Raw genomic sequence first — 21,989 nt, 5'->3', positions numbered from 1 at the left:
AAATGATATATAGAAGTTTTGACAATAACGTCATACATGCAAAAATTATGATACTGGTCAATGTGCTTCTAAGTATATTCTTATCCCTGAATTCAACTTTTGTCTTCCGAAACTAAGGAATATCCTTTTAAATTTGTGTGAAAATATTTTTTAGCATGTTTATGTTTTGCAGATATAATAAATAAAGTACAAGGACAAACATCCTAAATATTGGACTATATTTATCGCAATATGTTTTCTTGCACGAACAACTGTATGTTACACTTTCAAGAGGGATATCAAGATCGACAACAAGAGTTCTGGTTAAGGCAGAGCAACCAAAGCATTAGGAGGAAACATACACAAAAAAATATTGTCCACAAAGAAGTGTTCGTTAAGATACCATCACATTAAATACTTTTAAACTATAATACATTATTATCTAACTAACATGACAAAATTGATCATTTGTGTAAGTTTTGATGATGTTCTTTTATTTTAAATTCATGTATTATGCTAATGTAATAATATTTTTTGGCATTTAGATGATTGTTGTATTATTATACATAAAATTTATCTTATTAATTAAATTTTATTATTCTTTCATATAAATAAATATTTAAATCATCACGTGCTATTATTAACGTGCAACGCACGTGTAACGACACGGCCGATTGTTTTGAAAATTAGAGCCCCGATCCCCTAATAACTGTCTTCCCCACGTTTGTTTCCGCTGTTGGGACTTGCCGGAGTGATTGGTTATGGAATTCAGAGAGTTTTGGGACACTTAGTCCCTAGTTGTGAGTTTAAACCTTAGAATTTGGACCGCAATCGGAACTGTATGAAGACGGATTGGGAATGGAATTCTGTCGACTCCGTTAGCTCCGTTGAGTGATTTTGGGATTAGGAGCGCGTCCGGATTATATTTTGGAGGCCTATAGTAGATTTAGGCTTGAATTGGCGAAAGTTAGTTTTTCGGCGATTTCGGCCGATAGTGAAAATTTTAATATCGAGCTCAGAATGGAATTCCAAAAGTGGTTGTAGGTTTGTAATGTCATTTGTAACCTGTGTGTAAAATTTGAGGTCATTCGGACTAGATTTAATGTGGTTCGGCGTCGTTTGTAGAATTTGGAAAATCTTAAATTCTTAGGCTTGAATCCGTGCTTAATTCACGATTTTGGTGTTGTTCGATGTGGTTTGAAGGCTCGACTAAGTTCGTATGGTGTTTTAGTATTGGTTGGTATGTTTGGTTGAGGTCCCGGGGGCCTCGGGTGTGTTTTAGATGCTTAACGGGAAAAAATTTGGACATAGGAAAATCTGGTGCATTGCTGGTTCTGGTGTTTCGCACCTGCAGAGGGGAGTCCGCAAGTGCGGACTCCTAGGTGCGCTTGAGAGTTTGCAGATGCGAAAATGGACAGGGCATGCTGAACTTGCAGGTGCGGCTGGTCGTCCACAGAAGCGGAGCCGCAGATGCGGCCCAGGGGTCGCAGATGCGGACCCAGCCCAATAAGTGACTTCCGCACCTGCATTGATTTTTCTGCAGGTGAGAGACCGCAGATGCGACCCCATGAGCGTAGATGCAGAAATCGCTGGGCAGAAAAGGGTATTTTGAGGGTTTGAAATTTCATAACACAAAATTCGATTTGGAGCTCGGTGGGCGACAATTTCTCGAGGGATTTTGAAGGAGAACTATTGGGTAACGAATCTTAACTCTATTTTGATCATAATACAATAATCTATTGTTGTTTTCCTCGTCTACTTAAGGAAATTGAGGGTAGAAGTTTGGAAATGGGGGAAAAGGTTCTCTAATTGAAAATCTGATATTTGAATGGGAATTTGACGTCAGATTTAGATGATTTTTGTTCGAGTGAACTCGTGAGTTAATGGGTGTTCATAAATTATAATTTTTACCTGATTCCGCGACATGGGCCCGGGGTGACGATTTGGGCATTTTTCCTAAATTCACGTTTTAGCTTCGAATTAATTAGTTAAATTAGTTACTTGTAGTTATATTTACATTATGCAATTTCTTTGAATAGATTCGGGCCATTTGGAGTTGGATACTCGTGGCAAGAATGTGATATCTAGTTGATTTGAGCGGTTCGAGGTAAGTGGCTTGCCTAACCTTGTGTTGGGGACTTTTCCCTTAAGGTGTTTGATATTAATTGATGTGTGGGCGCTGTGTACGTGAGGTGACGAGTACGTACACGGGCTATTATTGCAAAAATCCCATTTTTCCTTTCTAAATCATAAATTATTTTTCCTTATTAAATTGCACTAATACGTTTAATTGTTAACTTAGACTAGAGAAGCATGCTTGTCCTTATTTGCCTTATCTGTGTCCAGTATAAACTATATAACTCGATGCCATATCTGTCATTTCATCTTGCGTTGCATATTTAAATTGGGACTACGGACGTATTCCGGGAGATCCCCCTGTACTACATATTTACTTTGGGACTACGGACGTATTCCGGGAGATTCCCCTGTACTGCATATTTACTTTGGGATTGCGGACGTATTCCGGGAGATCTCCCTCTACTTCATATTTACTTTGAGACTACGGACGTATTTCGGGAGATCACCCAGCACTGCATATTTACTTTGGGACTACGGACGTATTCCGGGAGATCCCCATGTACTGCATATTCATTTGAAACTACGGGACGGTATCCCGAGAGATTTTTCACTGTGTTTACCTTGTTCTGAGCCGAGTGCTCCCTTAACTGTTAAATTTTAGAGAATTTCTTTAACTGTGTTACCGTAAATTTTACTTATATCTTTTACTGTTTAATTTATTATATTTACTCCGGTAGGGCCTTGACCTGACCTCGTCACTACTCGACCGAGGTTAGACTTGGCACTTACTGGGTACCATTGTGGTGTACTCATGCCCTTTCCTGCACATATTTTCGTGTGCAGATCCATGTACGAGCTATCAGCCTTGGGGTTAGCGTGTGCTGCTGATTCTAGGAGACTTCAAGGTACTTCTGCTTGCGTCCGCAGATCTTCGGAGTCCCCTTCTACTCCCTCGCCTAGAGGCTTTCTTTATTATCTTCAGACTTTTGTATAGAGCTACATAGATTATAACAGCTTGTGACTTAGTGATATTCCAGGTCTTGAAAAATTATTTTGGATATGTCGAGTGGTATTATTCTTGGCTATTTACAATATGCTGTTTATTTTTAAAAATGTTGTGTTTTCTTTATAATTTTCGTAATATTAGGCTTACCTAGTCGTAGAGACTATGTGCCATCACGACACCTTACGGGGGGGTTAGTTTGGGTCGTGACAGCACGTTCATAGATACTAGTTAAACTAAAAATTAATTTGTGTTTTTATGACAACAACTTTATTTTCTTTTGTTTAGCAATCAATATTTGATCCTCTAAATTTACTATCTTGACTAATAGTGTATGCACCTAGAGGGATCGCATGGAGATACTTTTAATATTATCTTTCTATATTAAAGGTAATAAAGGATATTCTTTTGAACTTTTGACATAGCTTTAAATAACTAGTATTGATAGTCGTGCGATGCGTGAAGATAAATTATGTCAAATTGTGATTTGGATCATTTGAATTATGTGCAAATGACCTTAACATATAAATTCTCTAGATGAAATTATATACAATTATTTATATTAGTTAAGAAGCAAGACATGAAACTATTTCTCAAGTTTTATTGTGGATAGCATGTTTTTTTTTTTTTTTTTTTTTTTTTTTAATATTTGTCACAACTCTTATTCTTTTATGTTTTCAAACAAATCTTATTCTTTTATATTTTACACGATTTTTTTTAATTTTTTGATTATAGTTATTGCATCATTCACTACTTAATATTGCTATTCTGTCATGTGACTTTTTATTAGTTTACGTGTCGACTTAATGTCTTGCTTATTACCCTTTTAATAATTATCGATAAATATAAAATAATTATTCTTAAAATTCCTACTCGTAAATCTTTTATCATTTAAATCTATTAATAATATTTTTAAGTATTATTTAATTATTTAATTTATTTAGTTTTGAATTAATTCAAAGTATAAGCTTCCTCACTTAATCTCAATTTTCCTCTTTATACATTCTTTTTCCTACTATAATATTTTAATTAGTTTTTTACATTTAATGCTTTACCTATTATCAAATTAATATCATATTTTATTTTAAAATTAGTCTAAAATATTAATATATAAGTTTTTTGATTATTATGTTCCAAATCTATTGAGTTTTCTTATAACTGTTTTTTGTATTACATGCAATTAAAATTGTTTTCTCTTTTAGTTTTAAGATACAAATTTGACTTTTAATTTTTCTTAATAAAATTACCTACATTAGATATTTATTTTGTATTTTTAAATTTTATTTTTATTTATCTAGTAAGACTTCAATTTCACTGTCATATCCATTATTTGAGCGTTCTCGACATAATTTTAAGAAATTTCTAATCTCAGGTTCAAATAGTCTTTCTCTTTTGTTTCTAATATTGAATTTTTAATTATTTTTCTTAATTTTAAGTCATCTAATATACATTATTATCACATTTTCATGTGGCTTTTTATTAACTTGTCACTTTATTTAATATCATTATTCACTACTATCCTTTAATATAGATAGATGTATAATTTTTAAAATTTTAAAATAAATACTTATTTTATTTTAAAAATATTACTCGGAATTCTTAAAATTATTTAAATTTTTCAATAATACTCTTAAGTATTGTATATTTACCTTGTTTATTTTTAAACTATTTGTTTTGTATAAATATCCTCACATTATCTCTAATTTATTTTTATTAGTTAATATTTTATATTTTATCTATTAGACTTGAGTTATGTGATCTTATCCACAATACGACCTTTTTATCATAATAAATAAAAAAAACTTTCTCATCTCAAATTTAAATAAGTTTTATCCTTCTAATTTCTTTATGATAATATTTTTGTTTTTTTCTCTATTTGTTCCTTATTTTTGCTATTTATATTATTCAATATTTAATATTTTTATATTATCATGTGATTTCTTGTTAGCTTGTTTGAATTTAATATCCACTTTTACCATACTCATTTTAATATAATACAGATAGAAATTAAAAATTATTTCAATAGTAACTTTGATTCTATTGCTCATATTCCAAAATATGATTTTTCTTATCATATTTCAAAAAATAAAAACTCATCTCAAGTTCAAATAAGTCTTATTCTATTTTTTAAATTGGACAACATTTTCAAATATCATCTTATGTTTTCTAATTTAAACTAATTGTACTCAATTCAGATATTAATCATAGAAAACTATTTTTTTATTTATTTGAAAAAATTATATCTAATTTCTGTAATGATATTTCTACTATAATTTTATTTCTCTATGTAATGCTTCTAAAAATATAGAAATTATAAAATAGAAGAAAATAGATCATGTAGTTAGTGAATAACTATTAAATAGAAATTCTTATCTTGGAAAGCTTTCAAGATCTATTTATTATAAAAATATGAGTCAATCTTAATTGATCTATACCATAAGTTAAATTTGATCGAATCTAATTTGTCCTAATACATATTAGATTTTTCTAGATTTATTTAGATTACATTTTAAAACTCTCAAGTGGCTTCTTATTAGCTTGTCATTTGGCTTAACCTCAATGCAAACTATTCTCCTATTTTATATATAGAGATATAGAGAGAATTTTGTTTTAAAAAAGGTATGCGGACATGTGTATGAAGTTTACGTTTCTCTTCAATATCCTTATAAAATAAGGATTAAGTCCGGAACTAAAGTGACGTGTAAAGCTCTTACACTATATTTGGATCATTGTTACCCATCATTGTATAATATAATATATTGTATTGTATTGTATTATAATTTATCATTTTATGAATAACAATATTAGATAGATTGCATCGTTTGCTATTGTTAAATAATATTTTTATTGTTTGGACAATATGTTGGAGATTTAGAGTTTAAAAAAACAAAGTAAAAAAATAAAGTATAATTATGAAGTAATAAGTAAGGGCATAATTGGAAAGAAAAATAGAAAACAATCCTACCACACCAATACTAGCAAATTTAAACTAATTATACTCAATAACATACGTACTTTTATAGGACTTAGCAAAACTTTCTAGATATTTTTTCTATTTAAAGGGTGAAGAATTAAGAAAATATGAAAGATGGCCAGAGCATAGACCCGTCAACTATTCTACAGCAGTGCAAAAGAAACTAAGCAAAGAAAAAGAAAATATAAATCACACGAGTGGAAAGATAAAAATAAAGTCTATAGAAGATTAAATATTTAAAAATATAAATTTAAAGGAAACATATTCCATATATTGTAGTTTGCTACTCATAATCGCTAGAATACATTGTGTCTTGCTAGTGAATATGCTGGAAATAATTTAGTTTCAATAGAAATAGTATAATAGGTTTGAGAATTAGAATTTTGAGCTCAATTAATTATTGGCTTGTAAGTTGTAACTGTTTTCATAATTCCATGTCCCAAAGAAAAATTTAATGCTATATTATTTTTAAACTTAATATATAAATATATTTATTCCATGTAAATTTATTCGGTACGGTTCGGTATTTTTTCGGTTTATTTTTATAAAATAAAAAACCTACCCTAATTATCGGTACGATTATAGATTTATATAAAAACCTACGGTTTTATTAAAAGAAACCTAAAAATTAGTTCGGTACGGTATAATTCGGTCGGTTTAGTCTATTTTTAAATATCCATTGGCACCCCTAGTAAAAACCATCCAAACAAGTGGTAAGAAGAGCAAGAGTAATGCGCAAAAGGAAAAAAAAAGACAGTGCTACACATAGCGCATGCCTAGCCTGCTCTATACAAGTCTAGGCTAACGGCTCATCGTAATGGCCATTAGCCAGGTCAAACTTATATAGAGCATTCTAGGAATGCGCTATATGTCCCTTTATTTCAAATGTCTAGATTGGCCACTTTTTTCTATCTCCAGTAGATGGTCAACCCCTTGTCCTTCATTGATGTAACGACTCGAGCGGTTGTTTTGAGCTTTCGCTTTTTGTTAAGTGGTATGAGACTTTGAGTAGCTTCATATAATGCATTATGACTTGCGTGTATAGTTGAGTTCGATATTCGAGAGGTTCGGGATTGATTTGGAAGGGTGATTCTCAATTTAGAAGCTTAAAGTTAGAAGAGTTGACTAAAGTTTAACTTTTGAGTAGACGACCTCCGAATCGGGGATTTGATGGTTGCAATAAGTTAGTATGGTAATTTTGGACTTCGGCATATGCTCAAATTTAAATTCTGATATTCCTAGAGGGTTTTGACTCTATTTGTCGGAAGTTGGCAATTTGAAAAATTGGAGAGTTCATAGGTTTGACCGGAAGTTGATTTCGGTATTATCGAACTCCTATCATGGTTTTGAGACCATGGTTGGATTCATTTGGTTGATTGAAACTTGTGTGCAAATTTTGGTTGTGATCCAAAATGTCTAAGTGTGATTTGGACGCATTCGGTGAAATTTGAAGGTTTGAAAGTTAAGAAAATGATTTTGATCTTCGATTCTCGGTTTTGAAGCTACTTGTAGTATTTTGGGCCTTTGGATAAGTTTGGATAATATATTTGGACTTGTTAATATGATTGGACGGGGTCCCGAGGGGCTGGAGTATGATTCAAGATAGGTTCAGACCATTTTGGTTGAGTTTTGCATAGCTAATCTTCTGGTGTTCTGATGTGCTTCGCATTCGCCATTAGTGAATCGTGTTCACATAGAGTAATTTTGGTCACTGAATTTCTGTTCTTCGTGTTCGTAACACGGAAGTCACGTTTGCGTTGGGTTGAGGGCAAATGCTCCGCGTTCGCGAGGGAAGGTGTCACGACCCAAAATTCACTATAGGATGTGATGGCACCCAATGTCGCCGTTAGGCAAGCCAACGATGCACTATTACGTTAATTATTTATTTTATTACTTTCGAAAATCATAAGTTTTATTAAATAAGGAAATTAATGCATTTGAAATCATAAGTACATATAATATTGACATAAAATATAAGATGACAATGTTAAAGCAAAACCATTAACATCAACTAGAATATCCCAAAATTCAGTGTCACGAGTGCATGAACATCTACCAAGGAGTACAATAATAATACAACATCTCTCTGGAATGTAACATAGACAGGATAAAGTAAATATATATGATGGAGACTCCATGGGACTGCAATACGTAGCATAGAAAGCAGCTTACCATAAAGTCCCCTCAACAGTTGTGCCTACGCGCCAAGATGACTACCTGTCGGATCTTGCACATTTAGTGCAGAAGTATAGCATGTGTACATAAATTAACGCGTACCCAATAAGTATCTAGCCTAACCCCGGAGAAGTAATAACGAGGGGTCGACATCGACACTTACTAGCGGTTCAACAAATCAATATGATAAATTATAAACATATACGTAACATAACAGTAATAATGAGGTAAGATCTATAACTAACATAATCCTCAACCGGATAACAACATCAATTTCTTAAATCCCAAGTACTATCTCAACAAATAGAAGAATCAAAGGCTACATCAAATGGGTAAGGGACATCATGCGCTATCTCTAACAAACAAGGCATATCATGTAACTGCCAGATCTCAATTAAGGGGAATCTCATGAATATTCGGACTCCTTACGGTATCACATACGATTATGCCGAGGTCATACGACCCGATCCAGAATAGTGTGTACACTGCCGAGGGTCGACCGGCGTGAACCAGAGGTGCATCTCAATATACTGCCAAGGCGTTCAGCCCAATCCATAGGAAAGAAAGAAACTTATCGAGTTACGGGCCATGTATTTTCAACACAAGTACATGATCATAAAGTAAACATGACTTTTACCGTCTATCAAATATCTCGCCAAACAACTCAAGGTGATAAAGCTCGGCCTATTATATTCCCAAATCAATTTCAATTATAAATTCAAGTAATTAAACTAGCAAATTGAGTTCAAATAATTCAAATATTACATGATAAAGTCCTAAGTCTATCCGTACATAAACATTCTTTTAGCTACATTCGTCACCTTGTGCGTACGTAGCACCCACAACTAGTAGCACACATAATAATTTAATACCTACAGTGCAGTTTTCCCTTCTCAAGGTTAGACAAGAGACTTATATCGCGATGAAGTTCCATAACCGGCTCCAACACCTCTCTAACACCTCAAATTGATGCTCATCAATCTGGAACTAGTCAAACAACATGCATACCAATAAATATATACTCCAACACTCATAATTGATCAATTTATAACAATTCCCAACTCCGCTCGAAAAGTCAACAAAGTCAACCCTCGGGCCCACGTGCACGAATTCCGAAAGTTTTCGAAGATAAACATTACCCATAGCATCACGAACTCAAATATATAATTTATTCTCAATTCCATGTCCAATTTTGTGGTCAAAATCCAAAAATATCAAATTCTAGGTTTTTTCTTCACAATGCCACAGTTTCTACAAAATTCCATGTTTAAATCTATATATAATCCATATATTAATCTTACAACAAGTGGGAGTAATTTACCTCATAATAGATGATGAAAAACTCCCCTCCGAGAGCTCCAAAAATCGCCCAACAAAATAAGAATGTGAGAGAAATGGGCTAAGTCCCGAAATAAAAAGATCCCTGCCTAGTCGAACCTTCTTCGCTGGCCCCTCGTGTTCGCGAAGCACAATCAGCTCCAACTCCGAAGCTCTTATACGCGAACATGAGACACTGCTCACGAATGCGGTGCTATACCAGGCAATCCTTCACGAACGTGACAGCCTGTCCGCGAATGCGAAGGCTAGAATCTCCCAGGCCCAGTTTCCCTTCGTGAATGCTAGTCCCTTAATGCGGACGCGTAGAGCTACTTCCCAGACCTTCGCGAACGCGAGTAATCCATCACGAACGCACTGAACAATCCATCTTCCAACTCAAATCCTTTTTCGCAAACGCGAGTACCCCTCCGCATTCGCGAAGAACAAAACTAGAACCATCATATCAGTAGCAGCAAATTTCCAAACTTGGTCTGATACCATCCCGAAACATACCCTCGGCCCTCGGGACCCCGCTCAATCACACCAACAAGTCCCAATACCTTATACAAACTTATCCAAAGGCTCTAAATGCCACGGATAACATCAAAATCATGAATCGACGATCAAAATCATTCTTTCAACTTTCAAACATTCAAAATTTGACGAATGCGTCAAAATCATATCTAAATATTCCAGAATGACGCCAAACTTTACGTACAAGTCTCAAATCATAGTAGGAACCCATTCTAAGGCTCAGAATCCCAAACGGACATCAATAACATCAAAGTCCACTTCAAATCAAACTTAGGAAATTCAAAAAACTTCAAAATGCCAACTTTCCACAATAAGCGTTGAAATGCTCCCGGACCACCCAATACTCATCTCGAACATATGCCCAAGTACAAAATCATCATACGAACATATTGGAACCTTCAAATCCCGATTCCGAGGTCGTTTACTCAAAAGTCAAATCACTGTCAACTCTTCTAACTTAAAGCTTCCGAATTGAGAATTTTCCTTCCGAATCATCTTCGAACTTCTCAAAATTCAACTCCGACCACACGTACAAGTAATAAAACATGAAGTGAAGCTACTTAAGGCCTCAACCCACTGAACGATGTGCTACAGCTCAAAACGACTAGTCGGGTTGTCACATTCTCCCCCACTTAAACATACGTTCGTCCTCGAACGTGCCAAGAACCATTCCGGAGTTACCCAAAATTGTTGTTTAACACCTCGTGCACATACCCATGCCACCACAACCCAATTGAGCACATTAGCTCGAGCCAGACTGAAGATCCTTCCTATTACCTTCGTCCACAAGCCTTAGAACCAAATTCCAACATCCGAAATTCTCTACGAGACCTGATTCTAACATACAAACACCATATCAATCTCAACACACTGTACCAAACATGATCATGCACCATGCTGAAATCACACAATGCACTGCATAATTTGTATGCCCATAATAACATCCTACAACTGTAGAAGCTGCAAATTCACTAACCCGATGCCCGTAGTCTACGTCATAACACATATAAGCCTTGTTCGAACCCTCGCAATACTACAATGATGAAAGAGGCATGTAGAAATTCACAACCACTTGCCAAATCAATAAATCATGGAGTCTCTCCGCTTGACAAGAACCATTCCCTCATTCTTAACTGATTAGTGACATTTTCCTTCTAATATACATTATATATTTCTGATTGCACTAATTTCAGGTCCAACAACCTCGTCTCACCCAGTACTAGCTGCTTGGGCAATAAGCCACCTCAAACACCGTCTAAAATCTCATATGACGCCATCAATGTGCCAACAAGCTACAACCCGAATATGATCCATAAGTAAGAATGAACTCTGGCAAAGAACTACCCAGCCCGCATAACGAACAGGACAACCAAACAAATACTACATACCTACCTCAAAAGTGAGAAATAGGACACACAAGGTATGTACAAGGAACCATACCCAACATAATACCGTTGCGGTGCGCAACCCGATCCGAACATAATACCTATGGTAGCGCGTCACCTGATCCACACATAACAATCAATAAGGAAATACCTACCGAGCAAAACTAATCATACCCACGAAATGCCCGAATATCGACCACAAGCATGCCAATTGCATAAACACAACCTTGGGGAGACGGATAGCGCCATGCGCTACAAAAGCTAAGCACGACTAAAGTGAATCAAACAACTGATATCTCGAAAGCCATTTCGCTCATATAATACCACAAGCTACGCCGGATCACAACACACGCGTGAATAGTCAAGCCGCCTCACAACCCATATGGTATAAACGAGTAGAACATGAAATAGACAATGCTATAAATATCATCCACTACGCCCGAAGAATCATCCATAAGCAATGTTATGCTGACTAAGCATATCTGATTTGGCATAGAATATACATTCATATTAGGCCTACTCATGGACCTCAAAGCCAATTATGATAATCTCTAAATACGTATATAACCTCCAAAAGATCCACAATGACCATATCCTATCACGCTCCGACCTCAGGGAGTGCGACCGGCGTTCAACCGAGATAACCCGGTCAAGCAAGCCTACTTGATACCTTCTATCCAATCTTACCCATGAACAATATAAAATTAATATTAAGAGATATACACAAGGAGAGTGTAATGTTCCTCATTCTTTTCCCATTTCTCAAAAGAAATTCATTTACGATTTTCAAAATATTGCGAGTTTATAAATATAATGGCCAAATACCAACACTTCTAGTTCATTACCCAACATCAAACATCACCCACAACCTGTTTACGGAGCCTCTAAGTACAACAGAAGAGTAGTATGGAAGTGCCGGCAATAAGGCCCCAGCTATACATCAAAACACAATGTACAACTCAAATGACATCAGGTCCAGAATAAAGTAGGGCTCACCAAAACCTGCTGAATAGAGAATGACTACTAACAAGGACCAAAGTTACCCGCTGATGAACCACCTGTATCCATTAAAGATGCAGCGCCCCCGGCAAAATAGACGTTAGCACATATGGAATAGTACTAGTATGTAAAGCTAACTATCCTTTTTCAAAATAGAATTCCGATGTAAGAAAGGGGAAACTATGGAAACAACAATCAATAATCAATTATATCCAAATTCCAAGTCAATCCGATCACGACCCGATCGGCTAGGCCGTCTTCCCCGAAGACATCAACCACAATTAGAATTACTATCACGAACTTCATTCATTATCTCAATCACAAGTTTCAGCACAATCACCACCATGTGTGCGGTATGGCGTCCGATCATAACCAGACCGGCTAGGCCATCTCACCACAATGCTGTGTGGATCGAAATCACCCTTTTCTAGCAATCATCTCATCCCAAATAAGGGGAATAATTTCATCATATCAATATGTGGATTTACCCCTCAATCACTCCTACACCGGTACGTGTGGTTTCGTGGTTATGTTGTTACCTACCCTTCCTCGGTGACTAACGATACTCCCAAAAATATTTTTTTGATTTACATACAAAGGAAAGAGCAATATAAATGCATTTACCTCATAACCTTTCACACCATTTATAGCCTCATTGGCATTTTCATCCACTTACAACATCATTATTTCATTGGTTCTCTTGGCCATACATATGATTCTTCATTCATGGCACAATGGCTGTATTTCATATTCCACACTTTCATATCTTTTCTTCTCATGGATCATCATCATAAATATCAACAAATAGAATATTTCGAAAATCACAACTTTAGGTTCATTGGTAATGAAGACTTTAAACACAATGGATTTCTTTCCAAGAAATGGAGTAAAATGATTGGCAATCGAAGCACAAGTTAAAATCATAAACGAGTAACATATCATTTATTCTTGAAACACTTTCCCCCAAAAGGGCAATATACAATTTCAACTCATGAATATATAAGAGCTCCAAACACGTTGGAAATACTTACAAAGCATAGCATTAGTTGAAACAATCACATTTGGCCACGACTTGAGTACATAAGCTTTTAGGCAAATCTATTTTCGAAGTCAATTTGGAAAAATTGAATCAAGGCTCATTTCTTAACCTTTCTCACATCGTTTCATTTCAATGGCACTATTAGTCACAAGTATAACTTTCATTATTGGCACGGTGGCCACGCTTTACATCTCCAACCCACTTCTTTCACTTTTGAAGCATCATTATAGATTATCAACAACAAGACATTTCAAATCAAGACTTTAGGTACACATATGAGCAATAAGAGTTTTAGACGCGTAGTGTATTCCTTCCAAGTTATGCATAATGGACTTTCATTTGAAACACGACTCAAAGCCATAACATTTTAATACACATATCATTCCTGAACACATTCCCGAAGGATAACATAATGTGATAGGAACATTTGGAACACATTTTGAATACATAATTATCGACACTTACCTACTTGGGACAATCGAATTTATTGGGAACAACTCGGAACATGGGAATAAGGAACTTGAGCCAACAATACTTAAAACTTACGGGAACATCATGGAATTTATTTCTAAAAGAGTAGTTTAGCCAACATACCTCGCTTTGAGCTTTCCTTAAATTACTACAATATTCTGAAATCCTAGCAATCCCAATCTATTTTGAGACATAACAAAATTGGACGCAAATTATGAAGATATTCATGGTTTCAACTCATTCGAGCAATTCATCAAACACTAGGTGTGCAAATTTGACTACAAGGTTCTTCTACAAGATTTCCTTCATTCCACAACCTAATCTTTACTTATTTGAGCTCAACAATCTTACCACAAACCTTATTGGTACATGCATGTATAATTAATACTCTTACACCCAAGAATTATACTCCCAATCAACCATCTTCTACCCAAATTCGAAATTGAAAACTAGGGTATGGAACCTTACCTCTTAGATGAAGAACTTGAGCTTCTTCTTCTCTCTAGAACACTCTCACTTCTCTCTAAAAATATCATATTTTTGCCTTCAAAACGAGCCCTAAAGGCTATTTATCAAAATGGGGCAGGGTTATAAAATAGGGAAAAGACCCTCCTATCTCAACTCTGCGGTCGCAGAATGCACCGCAGATCACGTATACGGTCCACAAACTGGACCACAAAATGGTCCTCAAAATCTGGGCTAGTATGGATAGGTCTGCGACCATTCTGCGGTCCGCAGACCACTTATGCGGCCGCAAAATGGATATGCGACCGCAGAATGGGCGCAAAACAACCTTCAAAATTCAACAACATTCTGCTCAACTCCGCGATGATTATGCAGCCCGCGAAACATTTCTGCGGTCGTAAAACATACCGCAGAATTGCCTTCTTTTGCCAAAACCTCAAATTCCTTTGTAAAATTTTACGGGGCCTTACATATCCATGATACATACGATCGATCGTCAAATCTGTAACAAACTTCCATAGTCCACAACCAAAGGAATTGAGCATCTCTCAGACATAAATTCTCCAATCAATGATAATACTAGAATCTCCATACCTGATTTCAATCTCTACCCCCTAAATGACTGACACACCATACTTATACGATCATCTCGTGGGAGATACTCCCACAGAGATACTCCCACAACCTTCCGCACCAGGTAGCAATGTCTGCACATCACCAACCGTACTAATTCTGTAATGCAAATTAACAATCCGCAAATCAATACACAATGCCTCTAACATAGAACACCGTTCTCAAGTGACACTAAGATTGAGCCATCATACTCTGAACATTTCAAATCTTCCCCCGCTCCTCCGAGTTTGTGACATTCTTATCAAAACTGAACTGCAGCCTTGATCCTCAACTCCAATTTCGATATCGCTCACTGCACATATCATGCTGCTATACGAGAGTACAAGAATTTCATCATAACTCCTGCTATCAGTAGAGTTAACACTTCATCGGCTCGAAACCTTTCACTTAACTCACTTCAGAAGAAGAATCGCCACCCACAATCAACTTCCCATAACTGCAGAAAATGCAAACCTCAAGTTGTGGTCTTAACCGCCATAACTCTTCCGGATCCATTTACACATAGCTAAGCCATCAGAATCAAATACCTCCAAATCAATCAAATCACGGTGGCTATCAAGCCCCCACGTACAGCCACGAATCACCTGCATAGCCTTACTACTCTAAAGGAACTGATCATTTCCACAACCATGTTGATTCAAACCATTACTAATTGACTCAACTTCTTCCAATTTACTCTTGACTTGCCTTCGAAATAATAGCTCCATTCAAGCACATAACATACTTCAAACAACACTCATCCCGAGTGACCCAAATCATGAGACCACATCGTCTTAATACCCATAAGCCATCTCATACCCTCCTCATGCACTAAATAGTATCTTCAACTGATACACCTATTCTGAAAGATCTTCTGCAAATCCGTAGCTATTTCCTTTTATCTCTCCAACACTGCACCACAGACCTGATGATAACATAGAAATTTCCCAAGTACCCTTCACACTATGCTGCAAAATCTACTCCTCAACCACATAACGAACCCAAAATACTTAGACACCGCACTTTAATTCTTGAACCCTCTAGGACCATTATTGAGAGTCACCCACTCTGACCTGGTCCCGAATATAACCAAACTCTAGTGATCTGTTAGCACATGAACACTCCCAAAGAAGCAACTGGATGGATTATTTTCCTTGTACATCACATCCACAAGAAGCATAAACTCCGAGTAATCCCAAAAGCTACATATGAATCGATAAGGCGAAAGGTAGCACACATTCATCAAATTCCCTACTCGAATTACCCTTTATGTTTCCTTCCCTTAGTCATAACTAATCCACCAATGTACCTGTAACCAAAAACTGCATAGGCACATAACTACGTGACCCAATCATAGATGGTAGGCTCCTCCACTAAGCGTTATGCGACAATCACATAAATTCAGAACCCACAATGACTCCTCCTTCTCAGTCACCATGACCTCGCACCGTTAACCCGCCAATTTTTTCGCAATCTCCTGTTAAAAGTTTCATAAAATATTCTGAATTATCAGCCACAATGGAACATTCGACCTCCAGACATTCGTACCATCTTCTTCAAGCGATCCAAACTCACATCATAATAAGAGTCTATGCCCGTGCACCAGCTGTAAGAGTCCATTCATTCCCCATTAGCATCAACTGAAGGTCCAACAATACGTTCCAAAACTCGAAGCCATGTTGCATCCCAAAACGATAATCAAGCTTTCACACCCCTCTGCATTCCAAGTAAACACATTTCCATCATATTCAAACTTCCTCAATGTAGTAGCCACCATCCCAAATGAAATTCAAAGACTCAGTCATTTGTTCACTATGACCATAATCGCACCAAGCTTTCTCAAAGTGTGTGGCTATCCCACCACAAAATCCATACGATATGTTAATATTCTCACTTTGAGTTAACTATCTTCCGAAGCGAACTACTCGAGCTTTGCTGCTCATACCCGACATGCTAGAAATTCAACCACCGCGAGACACCTCCCATCACGTCCTTCCTCTTCCTTCGCTGCTAAAATACTGCCTCAAATCATAATCCATCTATGTAGCACCCGAACTGATAAATTGTCACCAAATCTAAGCCTACATACAGATCATACCTCTCGAGCCATCAACACTGGAAGCACCGATCCAACCCCAAAGCCGCCACGCATCGCCATCTCTGATAACCGCCTCTTAGGTACCATTCCACAACACCCTGCCCCGAAGACAAACCAAAGAAGACCATCACACTGACGAGCCTTAATACATTCAAACAAGGACGATGTCACCACAATATTAACAAGAGTTTCACCAAATTCAAAAATGTCCAATCTCGCAACTCCATCAACCAATTCTTGAACATCCATAGTCTAATTGCCTCTCCTCCGCTGGAATCAAATGTTGAATCTCCCGATCATGAACCAATTAATCCTCCTTCTGAATTATTCATTGTCGCGACACATAAGTAAGCATCCTACAATTCACTCCGACACTACGATAAGAGCGCATGAACATCACAATACACTGTGTATTGCCTCGAAACCATAGGCAACACCAACACTGGGCTGAAATGACAGAATACTCCTCCATAAGGCGACGACAATAGTTTGCCTGCATACTCAGGGAAAAACATCTTGCACCACATCTATAGCGTCTTCACAACTCACCGGTTCCCAATTGAAAACCAATGCTTGACGTTGCATATGAATGAGTAGGAAGGAACCAAAGGCATAAGCTTCAACGAAATCATATCGCACGATAAGGAATCAATGAATGGAAGTTATCCTAACAACCATGTAGCCTCTCGAAGATAAGTAAAGAAATATCCGTACCTATCCACAAGACTATACTAGACTCGCTCATGACTCGTGAGACCTAAGTGAACTAAGTTCTCTGATACTAAGTTATGTTAATTATTCATTTTATTACTTTCAAAAATCATAGGTTTTATTAAATAAAGAAATTAATGCATTTGAAATCATAATTACATACAATATTAGTAGGACATAAAATAAAAGGTGACAACATTAAAGCAAAACCATTAACATCAACTAGAATATCCCAAAACCCGGTGTCATAAGTGCATGAGCATCTACCAAGGAACACAGTAATAATACAACATCTGTCTAGAATGTAAAATAGACATGATAAAGTAAATAAATATGATGGAGACTTTGTGGACTGCGGTACGTAGCATAGAAAGCAGCTCACCATAAAGTCCCCTCAGTAGTTACGCCTACACGCCAAGATGACCACCAAATTAACCTGTTAGATCCTGCACATTTAGTGCAGAAGTATAGCATGGGTACGTAAATCAACACATACCTAGTAAGTATCTAGCCTAACCCCGGAGAAGTAGTGACTAGGCGTCGACATCGACACTTACTAGTGGTCTAATAAATCAATATGATAAATTATAAACATATATGAAACACAACAATAATAATAAGGTAAGATCTGTAACTAACATAATCCTCAACCGGATGACAACATCAATTTCTCAAATCTCAAGTACTATCTCAACAAATAGAAGAATCAAAGGCTACCTCAAACGGGTAAGGGACATCAGGAGCTATGTCAAACAAACAGGGCATACCATGTAACTGCCGGATCTTAATTAAGGGGAATCTCTTGAATGTTCGAACTCCTCACGGTATCATGCACGATTATGCCGAGGTCGTACGACCCTATCTAGCGTGGTGTGTACACTGCCGAGGGTCGATCGACGCGAACTAGAGATGCATCTTAATATACTATCGAGGCATTCGACCCGATCCGCAGGAAAGGAAAAAACTAATCGAATTATGGGCCACGTGTTTTCAACAAGCATATAGGAGCATAAAGTAAACATGACTTTTACCGTCTAATAAATATCTCGCCAAACAATTCAAGGTGATAAAGCTTGGCCTATTATATTCCCAAATAAATTTCAATTATAAATTCTACTAATTAAACTAGCAAATTGAGTTCAAATAATTAAAATATTACATGATAAAGTCCTACGTCTACCCGGACATAAACATGCTTTTAGCTACGTACAGACTCTCGTCACCACGTGCGTCAATTTAATACCTAAGGGGAAGTTTTCCCCTCTCAAGGTTAGACAAGAGACTTACCTTGCTCCGAAGTTCCATAAACGGATCCAACACCTCTCTAACACCTCAAACCAATCCTTATCAATCTGGAACTAGTCAAACAACATGCACACCAATAAAATATACTCCAACACTCATAATTGATCAATTTATAACAATCCCCAACTCTACTCGAAAAGTCAACCCTCAGGCCCACATGCCCGAATTCCTAAAATTTTTGCAGATAAATATTACCCATAGCATTACGAACTCAAATATATAATTTATTCTCAATTTTATGTCCAATTCAGTGGTCAAAATCCAAAAATATCAAATTGTTGGATTTTTCTTCACAATGCCACAATTTCTACAAAATTCCATGTTTAAATATATATATAATCCATGTATTCATCTTACAACAAGTGGGAATAACATACCTCATAATAGATGATAAAAATCTCTCCTCCAAGAGCTCCAAAAAATGCCCAACCAAATGAAAATGTGAGAGAAATGGGCTAAGTCCCAAAATAAAAAGCTCACTGCCCAGTCGATCCTTCTTCGCGAACGCAGCCAGCCCCTTGCGTTTGCGAAGCACAATCAGCTCCATCTCCAAAGCCCTTCTTCGCAAACGCGAGACACTGCTCACGAATGTGGTGCTATACCAGGCAATCATTCGCGAATGCGACAACCCATCCGTGAATGCGAAAGCTAGAATCTCCCAACCCCAGCTTCCCTTCGCGAACGCGTAGAGCTACTTCCTAGACCTTCGTGAACACGAGTAATCTATCACGAACACACTGAACAATCTGTATTCCAACTCAAATCCTTCTTCACGAATGTGAGTACCCCACTGCATTCGCGAAGAACAAAACCAGAACTAACATATCAGCAGTAGCAAATTTTCAAACTTGGTGCGATACCATCCCGAAACACACACCGAGGCCCCTAAGACCCCACCCAATCACACCAACAAGTCCCAATACCTTATCCAAACTTATAAAAAGGCTCAAAATGCCACGAATAACATCAAAATCACGAATCAATGATCAAAATTCTTCTTTCAACTTTCAAACATTCAAACTTTGACGAACGCATCTGAATCATATGTAAATATTTCCGAATGATGCCAAACTTTACATACAAGTCAAAGTGCACTTTAAATCAAAGTAAACAATAACATCAAAGTGCACTTTAAATCAAACTTAGAAAATTAAAAAATCTTTAAAATGCCAACTTTTCACAATAAGCGTCGAAATGCTCCTGGACCACCCGATACTCAACCCGAACATACGCCCATATCCGAAATCATCATACGAACCTATTGGAACATTCAAATCTAGATTCCAAGGTTGTTTACTCAAAAGTCAAACCTCAATCAACTCTTCCAACTTAAAGCTTCCGAATTGAGATTTTTCCTTCCGAATCAACTCCGGACTTTCCAAAATTTAACTTCGACCCCACTTACAAGTCATCAAACATGAAGTGAAGCTGCTCAAGGCCTCAACCCACCAAACAACACACTAGATCTCAAAAGGAATGGTGGGGTCATTACAGAAGAGACGTTGCAGAGAGGAAGTAGCCGGCTGGGGGTGTAGGCCTTCGCGTTCGCAATGTGTTGCTCGTGTTCGTGGAAGGCTGGTCAGTTGGTCATCACGTTTGTGATGGTGTTCCTGCATTCGCGATGTGGTCTTTCTGGGAGAGGCTAATTTATGCTTCGTGAATGCAAGGCTTGGGCTGCATTCTCGAAGAAGACTACTGGGCAGAGTATATAAGTTGCCATTTTCAGGATTTTGCCCATTCTTTCATATTTTGGTCTTTGACTTCGAGAAATGGAGATTTAAAGAGAAATTACACAACTACCTTGGAGGTAATTAATTTTCACTTAGATTTGGTTTTATATATTTATTACCATGGATTTCTACACCTAAAACTTGGAATTTTGAAAGGGAAATTTGAGATTTTTGTCTACACTTTAAGAAAGTATATTTTGGGGATATGAGTAGTGATTTAGACTCACTTTTGTAGACTAATTATATATTTGGACTCGGCAGGTTATGGGTCATTAGATTTTGGTATTGATTTTGGATTTCGGGCACGCAGCTATGGTTGACTTTTGTTGACTTTTGGGAATTTCTTCAAATATCAAAGCTTTATGGATTGGAATTGCTTTCTATAGCATTGTTGACTTCCTTGAATGATGTTTGGTTTGGATTTGCGTGATTGGAGGGTTAGATCAAGATTTTGATGCGATTCGAGGTTGACGACTAGCCCCCGATGAGGTAGGTACCTTGACTACATTTGAATTGAGGGTATTTTCCTGTTGGCTATGATATTTGTTATATGTTGAGGGATATTTGTGGTTGCAATTATATATGCGAGCATCGTGGTTATTCATGATCCGGGTAGATCTTAGGCTATTATATGCCTTGTTTTGCTACCATGCTTCTCTGATACCGTACTTTCTCCACTTGTATGACTACGTGAGTTATTATCCATGCTAGAAATCAAGTCTAGGTTATCTACTTATCTGTTAAGGCATGATATGCTTATTTTTGCTATGTTGAGCTATTTGCCTTAGCCATAGTCATATTTTTCTAGGTCTCTGGTTACTTTTATATATTATCTCACATGTTGTTAGTGTCTTTGTATATGACAGGGGTTTTAGCTGAGTTGTCGTACGTTGGTACATTCTGTGTGGTATTTTGATTATGATGTTGAGAGATGTTGGCATATTGAGACTTGAGGAGATTAGTTATTGATTTTAGGCTATAGAGCTATATTGAGCGGATTGATGACTAATCTTGGGTCATAGAGCCGTGTTGATATTGATTATGAGCTGGTGGTTGCATCAAGGCCCTATATTGGGCTGAGTGGCATTGATTGTTGAGTATTGATATTGATTG

This window comes from Nicotiana tomentosiformis, chromosome 4, assembly GCF_000390325.3.
Source record: "Nicotiana tomentosiformis chromosome 4, ASM39032v3, whole genome shotgun sequence".
Lineage (NCBI taxonomy): Eukaryota > Viridiplantae > Streptophyta > Magnoliopsida > Solanales > Solanaceae > Nicotiana > Nicotiana tomentosiformis.
This window is presented reverse-complemented; position numbering follows the sequence as displayed.